Here is an 18,156-nt window from a genome sequence, read left to right as displayed (position 1 = left end):
AGGATACCATCTTGGAAGCCAACCACAAATACATAGCAAAATTTTAATATTAGTTATATCTGGATATTGGGATAAAATATATGCTTTTCCTTTTTGTACTTTTCTATCATTCCTAAAATCTTTGCAATGGACATATATTATTTTTAAATCAGAGAAAAATATGTATCTCTATCTGTATGTATACATATATACATATACATATATACATATACATATATGTATCCATATTTATGTAAGTCATATATCTTGGTATATATGGATATATATATCATCATTTATGCTGACAGACCTAGTAAATAAAGTTCTCTAAATTCTTCTTATATTTAGGTCTGAATTTCTTTTGGCCTAAATAAAAAATTTCATTCCTTATAATGTAAATAATTTGAGTCATTTGTAAGAGGATGCACCTGGTTTTGTTTTAAGAAAGAAATTGAAAAAAAAAAGAATCCGTGATACTAAAATAGAGAAGGAGGAAAAAGGAAAAACACTGTTGTACAGAAGAATGCCAGTTAGTAAATGTGAAAAACAGGACTGAATTTGAAATCATTTTGTAATCATCACTAGAATAACTGGGTCAGGTAAGGATCATTTGTAAATGTTAAAATTATTGGATGAAGAGTGCTGGAAGACAGGATAGTCATATGATCACCCCGCAGATGATTTTTCAGTTCCAAAGAGAAAGAGGGTGATCTGGTAAAAATATCCTAACCAGTGGATCAAACTTAACTTCACCAGTAAAATAACAGTGACATTATAAAATGTAACACGTAACACACATCACTCATGCAGCATTTTTGCCCAAAATATGCAACCTGAACTTAATCATGAGGAAATAATCAGACAAATCCAGATTGTGAAACATTCTACAAGACAGTTGTTTTGGACCCCTCAAAATATCAATGCATGTCAGACACAAAAAAGATAGAGGGATCATTCTAGACTGAATTAAAGTAGATAAAGGAAATAGCCAAATGCAATGCACTATCTTTGTTGGGATCCTGGATCAAAAAAAGTATAAAGGACAGTTGGTGATAATTTAGCAAGTTCGAATATGCACTCTATATTTTACATTTTTGCATCAGTGTTAAATTTACTGAAAGTAACCTTTTTTATTGTGATTTGTAGGTTATTACCCTTGTTTCCACAGATATGAAAAATGTAAAACTTAAGAAAATGTGCATGCACGCACACACACACACACACACACACACACAGAACACAAATGTGGTAAAATGTTAAGAACTAGAGAACCTAGCTGATGGATATACAAGGTAGTCATTAAACTCTACTTTCATCTTATTTTTCTGTAGAATTGAATTTTTGCAAAATAAAAAGTTGGGTGAAATACAAAAAGTAGGAGGTGGGGAGGAGGGAGAAAGACAAAAGAGAAAGGAAGAGGGAGGGAGGGAGGAAAAGGGGGAGGAAAGACAGATGGAAAGAAGGAATGAAGCCAAAGAAGAAAGGGAGGAAGGGAGGGAGGGGAGAAGGTCCAGAAGGAAACATCTAATGATGAAAGACCTTTAATTTTCATTGCCTAATCAAAAACACCAGAATTCCTTGATATAAAAGCTTAAATATAATGTCCCTATAATCACAAATACGCACAAAATAAAATACAAACTGAGGGTTTTGGAGGGGAGGGTGTTGGGGGGAAGGTTGGGTGAGCCTGGAGGTGGGTATTAAGGAAGGCACGTATGGCATGGAGCACTGGGTGAGGTGCATAAACAATGAATTTTGGAACACTGAAAAAAATAAAATAAGAACTTTTAAAATTTTAAAAAATTTAAAAAAATAAAGATATTTAGAGATAAAAGAAAATTCATCAGTGCTTTTTATAAACTTTGGGATTAATCTTAATATTTATAAATTCATTTTTAATATATTTTATATCATGAAACAACATGTAATCATCAAAATGCTTTTTCAAAAAGTACTGAAGGGCACCAGAAAACACTCACAATGTAATATTGAGTCAAAGAAGCAGTAAATAAAACTCTATGTGATTTTCATTTTGTTTTTATTACAGTATTATTAACATACAATAAAATGAATGGATCCTGGTGTTCAGTTTCAGGAGTTTGGGAAATCATGTACACTTGTGTACCATCCAAAACAAGAATTAAAACATTTTCATCATGCCCACAAAGTCCCCTCCTGCCTCTTTCCAATTGATTCTCTTCCTCCATCCTGATAAGGCAAACTTTTCCTCATTTCTCTCTCTATAGATTAGTTTTTCTTGTTCTTGGACTTCATGTAAATGGAATTATACAAAATTTACTTCTTCTTTTGCTTAATCATCAGATCACTAAGCTTCGAGATTCATTCTTGTTGTTGACTGTTTTAGTTCATTCTTTTGTATTGCTCAGTAATATTTGATTGTGTAATCTGACCATTTGGTTAGTGTTCCATTGTGTAAGTTTGTTTTTCCTCTTCCCTGTCAATAAACACTGGACTGTTTCTAGCTTTAAGTGTTTATAAATAAAGCCAATATAAATACTGCCACATCTAAGGTTTTGTGAACATGTTTTTCTCTCTCTTGGGAAAATACCAGAAATGGAGTAAGTGTAGAGTTAACTTTAGAAGACACTGCTAAACAATTCACCAAGATGTTTATACTATGTTACATTCTCACCAGCATGATGAGAGGTCCAGTTGCTCCACATCCTCTCCAACATTTGGTGCTGTCAGTCTTTTTCATTTTAGCCACCCTAATGGGTTGAAGTAGTACCTCATAGTGGATTTGATTTGCATTAATTTGCTGACTAACGAAGCAGCCATTTTTCTTCTTATACATATTGCCCATTAATATATATCATCTTTTGTGGTGGCTTTAAATATACACAAAAACTAACTGATATCCTTCCATTCAAAAGTGGAGCCTAATTTCCCTCACCTTAAACGTGGGCTGTACTTAGTGAGTTGCTTTTAATAAATAAACTATGACAGAAGTGGTGGTGTGGATGTCTAAATAAGAATGTAAGGGTATCAATGAGTTCTTCTTTGCTCTCTTTCTCGGAAGGCTCATTCTAGGGGCTGCCATATCATGAGGAAATTCAAACATTCTAGAAAGAAGCCCACGTAGTGAGGGACTGGGGCCTCCCACCAAAAACCATGTGAGTAAGTCGTCTCTTCGGAATGGAATCCTCCAGCTCCGGTCAGACCTTCAGCTGAATGCAGCCCCTGCTGGTACCTCAGCCACAGCCTCACAAGTGACACCAAACCAGAGCCACCCAGTTGATTTGTCCCCAAATTCCTGATCCTCAGAAAGTAGGAGATAATAAGTATTTGTTGTTTATTTTTTAAAGATTTATTTCTTTATTTGAGAGAGGGAGAGAGAGCATGAGGGAGCACCAAGAGGGAGAGAGAGAAGCAGGCTCCCCACTGAGGGATCCCAGGACCCCAGGATGCTGACCCGATCTTTGGCAGACACCCAACTGACTGAGCCACCCAAGCGTCCCAAGTTTTAGAGTAATTTTTAGAGTAATTCATTATACAGTAATAAATAATATACTCAATTTTAAATGGATTTGTCCTTTTATTAATGATTTTTAGGAATTTTAGTAGATATGTATGTGGTGAGAATATTTTTCCCCCGGTTTAGGACTTGTCTAGGTATTTATGAATGGTGACTTTGAATGAGCAGAAAGAATTGCACAATCCAATTTATTATTATTTTTTTTTTAATTTTTTTTAAAAGATTTTATTTATTCATCTGACAGAGAGAGGTCACAAGTAGGCAGAGAGGCAGGCAGAGAGAGAGAGAGAGAGGGAAGCAGGCTACCTGCTGAGCAGAGAGCCCGATGTGGGACTCGATCCCAGGACCCTGAGATCATGACTTGAGCTGAAGGCAGCGGCCCAAACCACTGAGCCACCTAGGTGCCCCTGCACAATCCAATTTAATCTTTTTTTTTTTTTTCTCTCTCTTGTGGTTAATGCTTCATGTGTTCTTTGCATGATATCTTTGCCTACTCCCAAGAACATAAAGATATTCTCCTTGAAGCTTTATGTTTCTGATCTTAAGTTTATTTTATTTTATTTAAGATTTTATTTATTTATTTGACACAGAGAGAGAGACAGAGCACAAGCAAAAGGAGAGGCAGAAGCAGGCTCCCTGAAGAGCAGAGAAAGCCCAATATGGGACTCGATCCCAAGACTCTTGGGATCATGACCTACGCTGAAGGCAATGGCTTAACCAACTTAGCCACTCAGATGCCCTGATCTTAAGCTTACATCTATCTCAAGCTAATTTTTTATGTATGGAGTGAGATATGGGTCAAGTTTCATTTGTTTTCCTCTGTGTGGATACTCAGTTGTTCCAGCAGCATTGCTAAATCCTTTGGATTGACTTGGCACATTAGTTTGTCTTCGTTTATTTTTTAAAAAGATAACATACAGACAAAAGGGCTAAAAGTGATACTAAAAATGTCAGTGATGATGATTAAGTGGTACAATGTTAAGTGGTTTTCTTGGTTTTTTTTAGACTTTTCTGTATTTCCTTGATTTTTAACAATGAACCTGTAATACTTTATAATAAAAAATGCATGAAACATTTAATTTCTCATTTTTTTTCTCTTTTTCTTGAAATATAAGATAAAATCTGTAGGATTATAGCTTAAAATGCATATAAATAAATGTAACTTTAAAATTTTATGCATCATGACTTACTAATTTACATAGATGTCCATCTGAATAAGTGGACAGACAGATGATTAAAAGTATTGTGAAAATTACTTTATTTTTAAGTTCCATTTTTATGACCTTGATTTATAGTGAATAATTCTGAAAGTCCATAAAATTTGCCAAGTAGAAAACTCTGGACACTGCTTTTAGATATGAATGCTTTGTCATTTCAGTTTTGGAATTATTTATATTCTATTTATCTATGTGCTGGCAAAGTGTTTTTCAGAGATCTCAGAGATCCCTGTTCCTTGCGTGGGTTAAGCATTTATGTCACAATCTGGTACATCATTCTTTGAAAACTCTTTGTTGTAAGTTCAAAAGTACACACCAACCTTTACATGTCTGAGTATCACAAATGCAGTCAAAATGAAAGCAGCTTTACTGTAACATGGTATTATGCCCGAAGAGATAAATATATACTGGCAAAAGAGGAAGACAGGCCAACTATCAACAGTGAAAATTTATAACTCATCAGTTTCGATCCCAGAAATGTCACATAGAACTTTCTTCTTTCTGTTTTGAATTGCCTTTGGATGCCCTGAGTTTCGCTTGAGGTTGAAATTTCAGCCTTAAAGGGTCAAACACCGGTTCTCTCAAAGCAGATTTCTCACTTTTGCAGCCAGCTTCGAACATTCCAGTTCACCAAAATACAGGCAAACATTTGGAAAACTCTCGACACACCTGGCCAGCGTTTGAGCAGGACGACAGCCCAGCTTTCGAGCTCCCCCAGGTTCATTCGTCGCACAGCTGTTAGGGGCATGCTTTGAGGGGTGGCTGGTATCTCGATCGGAGTGTTGAGAATGGGGGTACAGGGCAGAGAGCTCACAGCAGTTCCCCTAACAGACTCCATAACCAAACCATTTACTTTCCCTGCTGAAGCTACGGTGCCAGCTCGCACATACATACTGGTGGAACCCAGTAGAACGTTAAAAACCTGCAGGAAAGGAAACAGATAGTTAATGGGAAGAAACACTGACGGAAAAAAAAGAATCCTGGAAAAGTGATCACAAAACGGCAAAATGACCAGGGAGAACTGAGATTTCTTGTGGAAACTTTTCTGCAGCTGTGAGCCTTTGTCTGTATTAACAACAGACCTGTTTTGTTTTGTTGGAGGGTTTGACAAATCACAGTCTCCTGTGTTCTCCTGTCTTGTAGAAAAATAAGGGAACGTGTAACCCTACGAAGGCTTCGTCCTACAGTCTCTCATTTTACCCAAGTCTCCTGAGCTTGCCTCTCGTTGTACACTAGAAGAGAAAGCCTTCAGACGTCAGCTGTAAAGTCAGAAGAAAAGGTTTCATCTTGGCGATTGTCAGTCAGTCCCTGATGGAAATGAAATCTGTCCACTCTGGAAACCCTGGCTTTGGTGCTGGGGTGTCATGTGCAAACTTGAGGGTAGGTGGCTGGGCTGGAAACTGGAACAGCCTCCCCCTGCCTTTGCCCAGTCTCCGGGCCTCACAATTTCCACAGCTGCCTCTCCCAGCCCCACGTCTCATCCAATACCAATTAACACTTTCATCAGAAGTGGTTAAGCGCTAATGGTGACAAAGACCAGGTACCGTACCAGGGAGTGAAACAGCTTCCTCTCCTCCAGGACAAATGTGAAGTTACAAGAACACCAAAATCAGTTCAGAAAGTATTACTTTTCAAAGACCCGTAGATGAGATTCTTGCGCTTCATTTTTTAACCATAAGGAGAAGGATTTGGTATGGTTTAGGCATAACGGAGAATATTCTTGGTGCTTGGAAGCCTGCCACCCAACACACACACACACACACACACACACACACACACACACACACACGCCACACACACACACGCCACACAGTGATTTTTTTTCTCTTTTTTTAAGAAAAATGACTCTGGATGATAACTGATTTGGAGACGACTAGAGTAACAGAGCACACATTACGTGTCTACCATCTTCTATCTGTTGTTATTACATGGGATCTAGGGGGAAGATGAGGATTAGCTGTCTCTTTCCAATTTCTATTATGGACACCATCCTTGCTTTTCTCAACGTCACTGCAGTGGGCTACATTGTGTCTCCCAACAAGATAGGTCTATGCCCTAGTCACCAGAACCTGTGATGAGACTTTACTTGGAAAAAGGGCCTTTGCAGATGGAATTAAGTTAAGGATCTCAAGATGAGATTATCCTGGACGATCCAGATGGGTCCTAAATACGATGATAAGTGTCCTTACAAGAGACAGAAAATGGGAGCTCCTGGCTGGCTTCTTGGGGAGCCTCAGGGTCATGAGTTCAAGGCCCACACTGGGATGAGACCTACTTAAAATTAAAAAATTAAAATTAAATTTAAAATTTTAAATTTAAAAAGTTTAAATTTAAATTTAAAAATTAAAAATTAAAAAAGAGAGAGAAAGACAGAAGAGAAGAGGAGAAAATGGGGGCAGAGATTGGAGTGAAACAAGCCAAGGAACAGCTGGAAACCACAGTGTCTGGGAAAGGAAGGGAGCGAACCTCTCTTGAAAGTCTCTAGAGAGTGCAGCCCTGCCAACACCTTGATTTGAGGCTTCTGGCCTCCAGGACTTGGAGAGAACACATTTCTGTTGTTCTGTGGTCTGTTTGTTAAGCAGATTCAGGGAACTAAAGCAGATTCAGGGAACTAATGCAGTCCCCGCAGGTCTTTATCTGTTGTTTCTCCCTCAATCTCTATTCATTCGTTTGTTCAGAACACAAGCACACGATGTGTCAGGCACTGAGGAAAGCACAAGGGACACAGAGCCGAAAAAATAACACGTTTTGTTCTCGAGAGCTTTATAATCTGGTATTACTGATGTCATCATAATGTGTGGGCACGAGAAGAAAGAGGTCCCTGCTTCCTGGGATGGTCCCCATAGGGTTCAAGAGGAGGAGCACATGAAATTTGAGGTGTTTGCTGGGTAAGCAGGTTGGGAAGAAAGGAGAGGAAAGAATTCTGAAAGAGAAAGGAGCATGACCAGAGGTATGGAGGCATGAAATCCTGTACTGTCTATGGGAATTGGTTGTTTTTAAGTAAAATTCCAAAGCAGGTGTGGTGAGAGAAAGGGTAGATAAGGGCCAGATTACAGAAAGCCACGATAGCCAGGCTGAAGAGTTTGGAATGCATCGCAGGGCCAACAGGAAGCCACCAATGGTTTTAAACAGGGTGAGACTATCATCACTCCTGCATTTTATAAAGAACCTTCTGGTAGAAGTAGGAAGGTTGGCTTGGAGACTTGGCCAAGGCACATGGATTTATTAGACAAGTACTGACATGGTCTAGGTGGCAGATGATAAGAGGCTGAACTAAGGCCCAAGAGTGAAGCTAAAGCACGAGGAGGGATAAAAAGAGAAATTTACGCAAGAGTCTGAACTAGAACAGAGTCTGAGAAAGGTAGGAAGCAAACAAAGAAAATTCTATTTCTGTAACCAAGACTGATGAGAGGATCAGTCTTGGTTACAGAGGGGGAGAACCCAGAGGGGGAGAAGCCAGAGACAGAAGCCACTGAGAGGCCAAGTAATGTGAAGCCTGAGAAGAGTCCACTGGATTTGTCAACGGAGAGACCACTGGTGCCTATGTCAGAGCCATTTGGCGGTAGATGTTATCAGCTGGCAGGGTCCATTGTTGGCAGGTCCAATAGCATCCACAAAATGAGAGGGTTGGTCAGTAGGTTGCTAGTAGGGGTCCAAGTGGGTTTCCTGCACTTTCCTCAGCATCATCTGAGAATTTAGAAATGCAAATCCTCAGGACACCTGGGTGGCTCAGTGGGTTAAGCCTCTGCCTTTGGCTCAGGTCATGATCTCAGAGTCTTGGGCTCAAGCCCTGCGCTAGGCTCTCTGCTCAGTGGGGAGCCTACTTCCCCCTCTCTGCCCACCTACTTGTGATCTCTCTCTCTCTCTCTGTGTCAAATTAATAAATAAAATCTTCTAAAAAAATGCAAATCCTCAGGCCCCACTCTTATTGATCAGATACTCAGGTGTGGAGGCCAAAAACTCCACGTTCTAACAAGCCCCCATCTATTTATTCTCATACTTGCTAAAGTAGCTTAAAGTTAGAGAACCACCTACTCACATCGGACAGGGCCTTACTACTGAGAAAGTGATCCATGGACTGGCCACATCACTTCCATCTGGGAGCTTGTTACAAATGCAGAATTTTGAACCCCCACACCTGACTCCCTGAATCAGAATCTGCATTTGTAACAAGATTCTAGCGGTTCAGATGCACATGGAAGTTTGGGAAGTGGTACTAAAGGATTTCAATCTCAATTGCTTCCTTGCCCCAAATCTCAGATGCCATATTACATAAACCCAGTGAATTGCTAATTCAAAGAATGGGAGAAAATTCAATATAACATGCCCAAATATCCTTCTTTCAAATGGAATAAGAAATAAGAGATAGACAATGGGCCATAGCTCACACGAGCCCAGAAATATTCCTGGAGTAATCAAAGCAATGTAGGTGTTTCTAGTTCTTTGGCATATAATTCCAGGTTATAGAATATATATATTTTTTTCAAAAAGGTAAAAAACTTACTGAAGTTCGTTTTACCATTCTAGGACACTAGAACTGTATTCAGTAAAATTTCCTATCATCCTTGTCAGAGACAGTATATATGGGAACAGGTAAAGCTTGATATGACTGAATAGGGAACTGCTTATGCCAGGAAACTAAGACCATTAAAATCTGTACAATTTACTATATATAAGATATAGCTCAATATTTTAAAAAGGCCGAGAACTCTTCCATTTATTTTGTGTGAATACAGTTTAACCCAGAGGTATTCAAAGTATCCTCAGACCAACCGTCTCCCCATCCCCTCTGGGCTTGTTAGAATTTGCATTAGGTTCCTCTCTGACCTACTAGATCAGGATCTCTGCAGATAGGACTCGGCAAGTTGTTTTAACCAGTCCCCCGGTGGATTCGGATGCCCATTCCAATCCGAGAAGCACGGATCTGGCCTCTGAAAAACTTCGTAGAGAACCCTTCTGTCTGGAGCGTCTCCTGTTTGCCTCTTAAACTCTTCTCCGTGTAAGTGGTTTCATTGATCTTCATGTCCTGTCATGGTTCCCTCTTTCCTCCTTCCTCTTTTTTCTTCCTCTATCTACCTATGTCTTTCCGTTCTACTTTTTCACTTCCTATTTCTTTCCTCGCTCCCTGTAGCCTTGAGCTGCCCCCTTCTCGAAGATGTATACAAATCTAGCACTTCTGCTCAGAAAGTTTGCCAGCCTAAGCAAGTCTATCAGAGACCCATGCTCAGCATTATGGCAGAAACGAAACAGTCCATCAGCTGCTTCGTCCTTGGGACAAAGCAGCTTGCAGAAATGACAGTATAGAAGCAGTCATTGTACAGTTCTTTGGTATTAATGTGACTGTAATTAGCAAGAGCACTCATGATAGTCACGTGCTAATTGTCCACAAAATGTCTGATGGCACGGAAGAGTACAAGATTTTCAGACTACGGGGCAATTGACCTGAACAATGGGCCTTGTTTTAGGATTCAGGGTTCATGCCTTCACCACAAGAGGTGGCTAAGAATCACTGGAGGAACAACTAGTAATAATATGAATTTTAATAAAAAGTCATTCTTTTGTTTAACTAAAGTAGTTTGTCTTTATTAAGTAGCCTGCTGTTAATAATCTAATTGTTCATAATGATTTGGTAGTGAATGTGGCCCAGGCCTTTTTCTATGAGCTTTACAATTAGTAATGTACTTAAGTCTTCCACAACCCTATGAGTTTGGTACAGTTAGCATCTCTATTTTACAGATAAAGAAAAGGAGGCATGGAGAGGTTAAATAATTCATCTAGGGTCCCCTTGCTGGGAAATACCGAAGATGAGATTTGCTTATACAGTCCTATATATATATATAGGACTATATATAAAATATAGCTCAATATTTTGAGGTCCCAGATCAGAACCACAGTGCTATACTGTTTCTCTGGCGAAAATGAGTTGAACTACAAAAGGCACATTTGAATTTCACACTCCTTCATATTTCACACTAAGAGGACAGATTTATTAAATATTGTCATGTCCTAACACTTTCAGTTGGAAAGAATTTGGTGTAGTGGGACAAACCCTAGACTGGAAGCCAGCAGTCCTCAATTTTGATCTTAGTGTTATAGGCAACTAGATTTATTTATACTATATTAACTATGATTAAATTTATTAATAAATTTTTATAAATTTGATTATATTTATATTTACTACCATTAAATCAATAACTAGGTTTATTTTTATTTATTCATATTTATGGTTCTCTCCAGATCCAATATTCTATGAATTCTAAGAATAAAACATAGTCCTGGGGAATAATTAAATTTAGGAATCTAATGGTACATAGAAGCATAATTAATCAATTTTCTAATTATTCCTTTAGCTATAATATAAAAAGTAAGATGGCATAATTCTCAATTCTTAAAGCAGAATGAAATGTTTGCTAGCACACATGAACAACACACATAGATATACATTAAAGCCTAAAGTACATTTGCTCAATATAGGGGCACCTGGGTGGCTCAGTGGGTTAAGCCTCTGCCTTCACCTAGGTTCATGATCTCACATGAGCCCACATGGGGGGCTCCCTACTGAGCTGGGAGCCTGCTTCTCCCTCTCCCTCTGCCCCTCCCCTCTTCTCACATGCATGTGTGCTCTTTCTCTCTCAAATAAATAATTTTTTTAAAAAAATTTGCTTAATATAATAAAGGCCAGAGGTGATGAATTGTATTGGTTTCCTATTGTTGCTGCAACAAATAATCATGCAGTGGCTTGAGACAGAACTGATGTAATATCTCATAGCTCTGGAGGTTAGAAAACTGAACTGTGTTTCATACAGCTAAAACCAAAGCTTCAGTAGAGCTTCATATTTTCTGGAGGTCCTGGGGGAAAATCTACTTCCTTGACTTTTCCAGCTTGTAGAGGCTACCCACGTTCCTTGGCTGATGGCTGCCTTCATTCATCTTCAAAGCCAGTGAGAGCAGGTTCCTTTCTTACATCACAACACTCTGACCTCTTCTGCTCCTCTCTTCCACATACAATGACCTTTGTGATTCGATTGAGCCCAACAAGAAGATAAGCCTGGACAACCTCTCCAGCTAGAGATCTTTAACATCCTCCCATCTACAAAGTCCTTTTGTTATGGAAGATAACACATGAACAGGTTTTGGGAATTAGGACCTGGGCTTCTCAAGGGGAGTCATTTTGTGCCTACTATGGGGGACATTTTGGGGTTCTCCAGGAAGGCTTCTGTTTCATATACTTAAAAACAAAACAGTGTTTGTAGTGAAGAGGAAAAATATTCAGTTCTGGAATATTATAATATTTATGAAGCTCACAATTAGAAAATGAATTGCAAATGTCTTACTGAATATTTTCTAGGGTTGATATTGCTTTGAGCACAAAAGAATGTCAGAGCCGGAAAAGACCATGGGGATGATCTAGTGAAGTCAACGCTCCTTATTTTATATTTTTATATATGCAGAGACTAAGGCTCAGAGGGGCCAATGACTTGTCAGTGAGTGACAGATGTGAGCCTGGAACCTCCTGGCTTGGTTCTCGGGTGCAGGCCTCTTCTGTCACATCTTAAGGCTGTCTCTCTTTTTTTGTTTCACCCTACCAATAACTTCGTAGACTTCCATGTAAAATTCCTTAGCTTGATGCTTAAGGAAGAATCTTACCTAGTGTCTTTTCGCATGTCACACAACTCAGACACACTTTCACAGCTAATATTAACGACTGGAACAGGCCTCTGACTCTTCCTTCTTCTTTGGGGAAGTATGTAGAAGAGCACAGAACTGCAGAAAGAAAAAGAAGTCTTGGTCTTTTGATTGCCATGTGACGATAAAGAGTAGGAGGAAAACTATGCTGTGGTAAGGAAAGTAGCTAAACCACAGATGAGGGGCTCATGGAAAAAACATTTTATAAATACCCTTTCTTACCCCTAACATGTGTCACATGCAATGCCTTACCTACCCTGAGGAGATTTAATTCCATATGGGCTGTTTATGGAGCAAAGATTGTATTCAACAAAAAATATGTAAGAATAACAACAAACGTAGTTGACTTGAAATATGCCACAGCTTTTCTTGGCCAAATCCTTGTTTTGAAAAGGAAAATCATAACTTCTGCATGGCATAGAGCAAAGAGAGGGCAGTGCCAGCCCTAAACAGTGGCAGCATGAGCAGCCTCGTGGACATTCCCACCCTTTTCTTAAAGAGTAGAAATTCTAGCCTTTCCCTGGAGAAGGGCAGCAAAACCCTTCTGAAATGCAGCTCCTAGAAACCCTACCCTTAGGAAACTACACTGATAGATTGAAGGTTAAAGAGTATAGGATGATTTGAATCGTGACAAGAAAACTTTGTTGAAATACAAAATCTGTCCCAGTGTTTTTTTTTAATTTCACCTTAGCAAGCTAGTAATGAGAAAAGAAATTCTCTGAAATAAGTTTGTTGTGGAGCACCTACTAGAATTCTAGTGCAGAAGTCATAACAGTGAGACCCATGTCCCCAGATTCTAATTAGCTCTGTAGTGCTTCACTCATAATACGAATAAATAGTCAAGGATCCTCAGACATCTGGTTAAAACCCCTAACAAGATATAAGAGGGAAAAACAGCACATAGGTGGAAAATGCAGGAAGCAGAATGAATAAAAATTTTAAAAAAACAAAAACAAAAACAACTGGACAGGAAGGAAAGGAGGGAGACAGGGATGGAAGGATGAAGAAGGAGAGAAAGAAAGAAAGAAAGAAAAGTACTTTCAAAAAAAGAGCTCTGAATATTTAAAAATGTATGTGGAAAAATAAAACAAAGCAAAAACAAGAGGAGAGTTGGAAGATAAAGTTGAGAAAATCTCCAAGAAAGTACAACAAAAAGATAAGTGTGTAGAAAATAGTGAAAAAAGAAAATATACTTAGAGGATCAATCCAGAGATTAATATCTGAATAAAAGAAATTCTGAAAAGAAAGCTCAGATAATGGGGTGCCTTGGTGGCTTGTTAGTTAAGCAGCTGCCTTCAGCTCAGGTCATGATTCCAGGGTCCTGGGACCGAGTCTCACATCGGGATCCCTGCTCAGCAGAGAGCCTGCTACTCCCTCTCCTTCTGCCTGCCACTCTGCTACTTGTGCTGTCTCTCTCTCTATCAAATAAATAAATAAAATCTTAAAAAAAAAAAAAAAAAGGAATGCTCAGATAAAATGGCAGTGAGCACATTATTTAAAGAAATAATATAAGAAGCTACTGAAAAGGGCTTCCTGTCTGGCTCAGTCAGTGAAGCAAGTGACCCTTGATCTCGGGGTTGTGAGTTCAAGTCCCCCAATAGGTGTAGAGAGTACTTAAAAAAATTAAAAAACACCAAACAACCAAAACAAAACAAAACAAGGGAGTAAAATAAGAGGAAGATTTGAGATTCCAAAAAACAAGGATGCAAGAAAAGAAAGAGGTAAAAAGAATTCCTAGGTTGACCTTAGAGTCAAACTGAAGGGCAACTAATATTTTTTCTCGCTCTGGGACATGGTTAAGTTACTTGGAAACAGTCAGATCCATTAGAACCTTGCTTTCAGAGGTGGGACTGATTGAACTCCCTGTTGGTCTACACTAATATCCCACCAAGTAGCCCCCCTCCCCCCGCCCCGTGAGGATTCTACTGATAACTTGTGTGTTAAGAGCTCTTTCCACTTTGGGTGGTAGGAACACAAGCCATTCTCACCCTGTGTGAAGTTTGGGCGTTGTCTGTTTGCTCTTTCCCTGAAGGTCTTTCTCTGACATCCGAGTTTCCTTGCACAGCGGTGATGATCCTTACCCAGATCAGACTTGAGAATCTCTGCAGAACTCCAGAGCTGTCTTCAGCTCTTTAATCTTCACCGCTCTGCCTTGAGACTTCTAGCAGCCCTGGCACCTTAGAATTCAGAGCTCAGTATCCTGAATTCAAGGAGTCCACCAGGCCGTTCAGGTTCTCTCTCCACAGCAAACCAGCATCTAGGGGGCCCTCCGCATTTATTTTCCTTCTCTCCGGGGTCACAGTTCCGCACTGCCTGTTGTCTGAAGTCCAAAAATCATTGTTTTATATCTAAAATCTATACAAAATCACTTGAATTTCTAAGCTCCAGAAACAAAGTGTTAAAAATCTTGTTTTTTAAAAAGATATCATCATAATATGGATGAATCACACAAACATAATATTGAATAAAAGAAACACGACAGAGAATGCATATAGTAAAGATTCTATTCATATGAAGTTCTGAAACAGCAAAGCTAAACTACATTATTTAAGATGGTATATCTGGGTGTTAAAACCAAAAGGAAAGTAAATTTTCTAATTATTTAAAAAGTAGTGGTTACCTCTGGGGGCGGTTCTGGAGGTTGCAACTTGGAATATTTGCTATGGGGCTGGAAATACCTTATTGTCTGACCTGAGTGCTATTAACATGAGTGTTCACTGCAAAGTAATGTGTAGAACTGTACATACACGTGTCTTTTATATATATATCTATGTTAGACAACATATATTTCTCTGTGTTAGATAACATATATATGTTAGACTTCATGATTAAGATAGTAAAGAATATATTATTTGTAATAATAACAAAAACATATGTTATCTATATGTAATCTATCAAATAAATTATAATACCCCATGGATAAAATTATATAAGACATTTAAGAAAATCCTTAAAAAATATTCAGAGATACACCATATACATCAATAAGAAAATTTAATATTATAGAAATGAAAATTCTTACTCAATTAGCTTATAGATGCAAAATAAGCCCAAATAAGGATTTTTGTGGAATTGACAAATTTTTTCTAAATTCACATGGAACTGTAAATGGCCAAAAATTGTCAAGATACTCCTGAAAGAGGTAAAGTGTTGGAAGTCTTAGAACTATAGTAATTAGGGTGGTCTGGTCCTAACACAAGAACAGACAGATAGACCAATAGAACAAAACATAGAGTCTAGAAACAAACCCATCAATATATGGAAATGTAATCTGGGACAGAGCTACAATAGTAGCTCAAAGAAGAAAAGAGGGGCTCTTCATAAGTAATGTAGTGACAACTGGATTATATGTAGAATAAAATAGAATTAGATTTGTACTTCAAACTAGTCTCAAAAATCAGTAGCAAGTTGAATAAATACTTAAATTCTAAACATTTTTAAAATGTTAAAAGATAAAACCATAAAGCTTTCAGGAGACAATACGTGAAGACATCTTATTACTTTGAGTTAGGGAAAACATAAAAATGTGCAAACCATAAAGAAGAGGACTGATATAGCTATGTTCTAGAAATACTACCTATCAAAAAGTACATAGAAAGGATACAAATATGTTAATAGAACAGAATGGCACACAAGACACACACATAAAATAACCTGATTTATGACAAAGTTGTCACTGCAATTCAGTGGAAAATGTTTTCAACAATTGTGCTGGGTCATTTGGGTATCAATACAGAAAAAAAAAATAGGAAACCTGACTTCCTCACACTATCGTGCCAAAAAAATTCCAAAATAAAAATTCCAAAATGTGTTATAGACCAAAACATGAAAGCTGAAACAGTCAAACTTCTAGATGAGAACATATGATCTTGGCATAGGCCAAGATTTCCTAAACATGAATCTTTAATGTAATGTTAAACATTATTATAAAAAAATTATAAATTGACATCATTAAAATCAGAATATCTGTTTATCAAAAGACACTATGAAGAGAACTAAAAGGCAAGTCATAAACTGAAAAGACAGTTGCATTCTTCTTGAAATATATTTTCTCACCATAAGTTTAACTGAGAAAATACATATTTACAAAATATAATTGACAAAGGATTCGCATCTAAATGTTTGAAAATTTTCTCTATATTTTAAGAGTATGAACAGGGGTACCTGGGTGTCTCAGTTGGTTAAGCATCTGACTCTTGATTTTGGCTCAGGTCATGATCTCAGGGTTGTGGGATCAAGCCCTGTGTCAGCTCCATTCTGAGCACGGACCCTGCTTAAGATTCTTTCTCTCCCTCTGCCCTTCCCCTGGCTCAAGCACAGGCATGCACCTGCTCGCTCTCTCTCTCTCTCTCTCTCTTTCTCAGAGGGTGGAGGAGGAGACTATAAACAACCCAACAGAAAAATTGGTATAATTGAAAAGAAATTGAAAAAATATTAAAGATGTTCAAATATGTTCATTCTTGTCAGTTATCATGGAAATGAAAATTAAATCCACAAGATACCATTTCCAAACACCAGAGAAGCAAAATTTTTAAGTTCGTTGTCATCAGGGGGTGGGGGGGCTCAGCAAAATGGGGCAAAGGGAGTGAAACAGATACATGCTTCCAGTTATGGAATGAGTAAGTCACAGGGAATAATAGGCACAGCATGAGGAAGACAGTCAACGATATTGTAATAGTGATGTAACAGGACAGATGGTAACTATACTTGCGGTGAACAGAGCAGAAGGTATAAACTTGTCAAATCACTAAGTTGCACACCTGAAACCAATGTTAACTTTGTGTGTCAACTATCAAAAAAAATTAAAAGTTCATGGATATCAAATGTTGGTTAAAAACTGTGGAACAATCAGAACTTAAATTCTGTTGGAGGCACTTATGATTCCCATTTATCTCAAGTTGAAAAAACAGACAAAACTAAACTGTATATTGATTAGGATAATGTTTTATATGTAAGGCAGATAGAGTGCACAGACATATTTGTTATTTTTCATAAATGTTTGCATTGAACTTCTATATAATATTTATACTAAGAAAAATGATATTTGTTTAGATTCAGAGCAGACTAAGTGATCTCTTAAATATCTTTTGGGGGGGGTGGCATGGGTGGCTCAGTTTGTTGAGCAACTGCCTTCAGCTCAAGTCATGATACCTTTTTTTTAAAAGATTTTACTTCTTTTAAGTGATCTCTATACCCAACATGGGGCTCAAACCCACAGCCTTGAGATCAAGAGTCATGTGTTCTGTTGACTGAGTCAGCCAGGCACCCCTTAAATATCTTTCAATTCTAATAAGTCAAAGGATTTTGATGTTATCATTAAAAGTCTTTCTACCTAGCTTTAATATTCTAGCTATCTGTGCATTCATAAATTGGAAGCCTGAGAAGTATTATATAGAAACTGCACTAACAGGGACCCTTTTCCTTTTGTAATACAGTACCTGGAAAAAACTCATTTTGCACCCTTGCTTTTTTTCAAAGTATGTGAACAAAATGTTCAAGGTCATTGAAACAATTTGCTTTATAAGTTCTATCAAACAGGGGCCAGAGGGCGGGGAGAAAGAAAAAGAGAGTCAGATAAGGTTTGATTTCCAAGGATCTTCTGATATATGAAAAGTCTGTTGGAAATTAGTATCTTTATGAAGTAAATACATTAGTAATCATTCCATTCTATTGGTGTTACATAAGCCTAAAAGAGATTTAAAGGCAGGGAGAAATGAAACTGACAACTGAAGCCGCAATATGCTTTCAGAGTGTCGTTCTGTTTACACATTACACATT

This window comes from Mustela erminea, chromosome 4 (assembly GCF_009829155.1).
Source record: "Mustela erminea isolate mMusErm1 chromosome 4, mMusErm1.Pri, whole genome shotgun sequence".
Taxonomy (NCBI): Eukaryota; Metazoa; Chordata; class Mammalia; order Carnivora; family Mustelidae; genus Mustela; species Mustela erminea.
Note: the sequence above shows the minus strand (reverse complement) of the source record.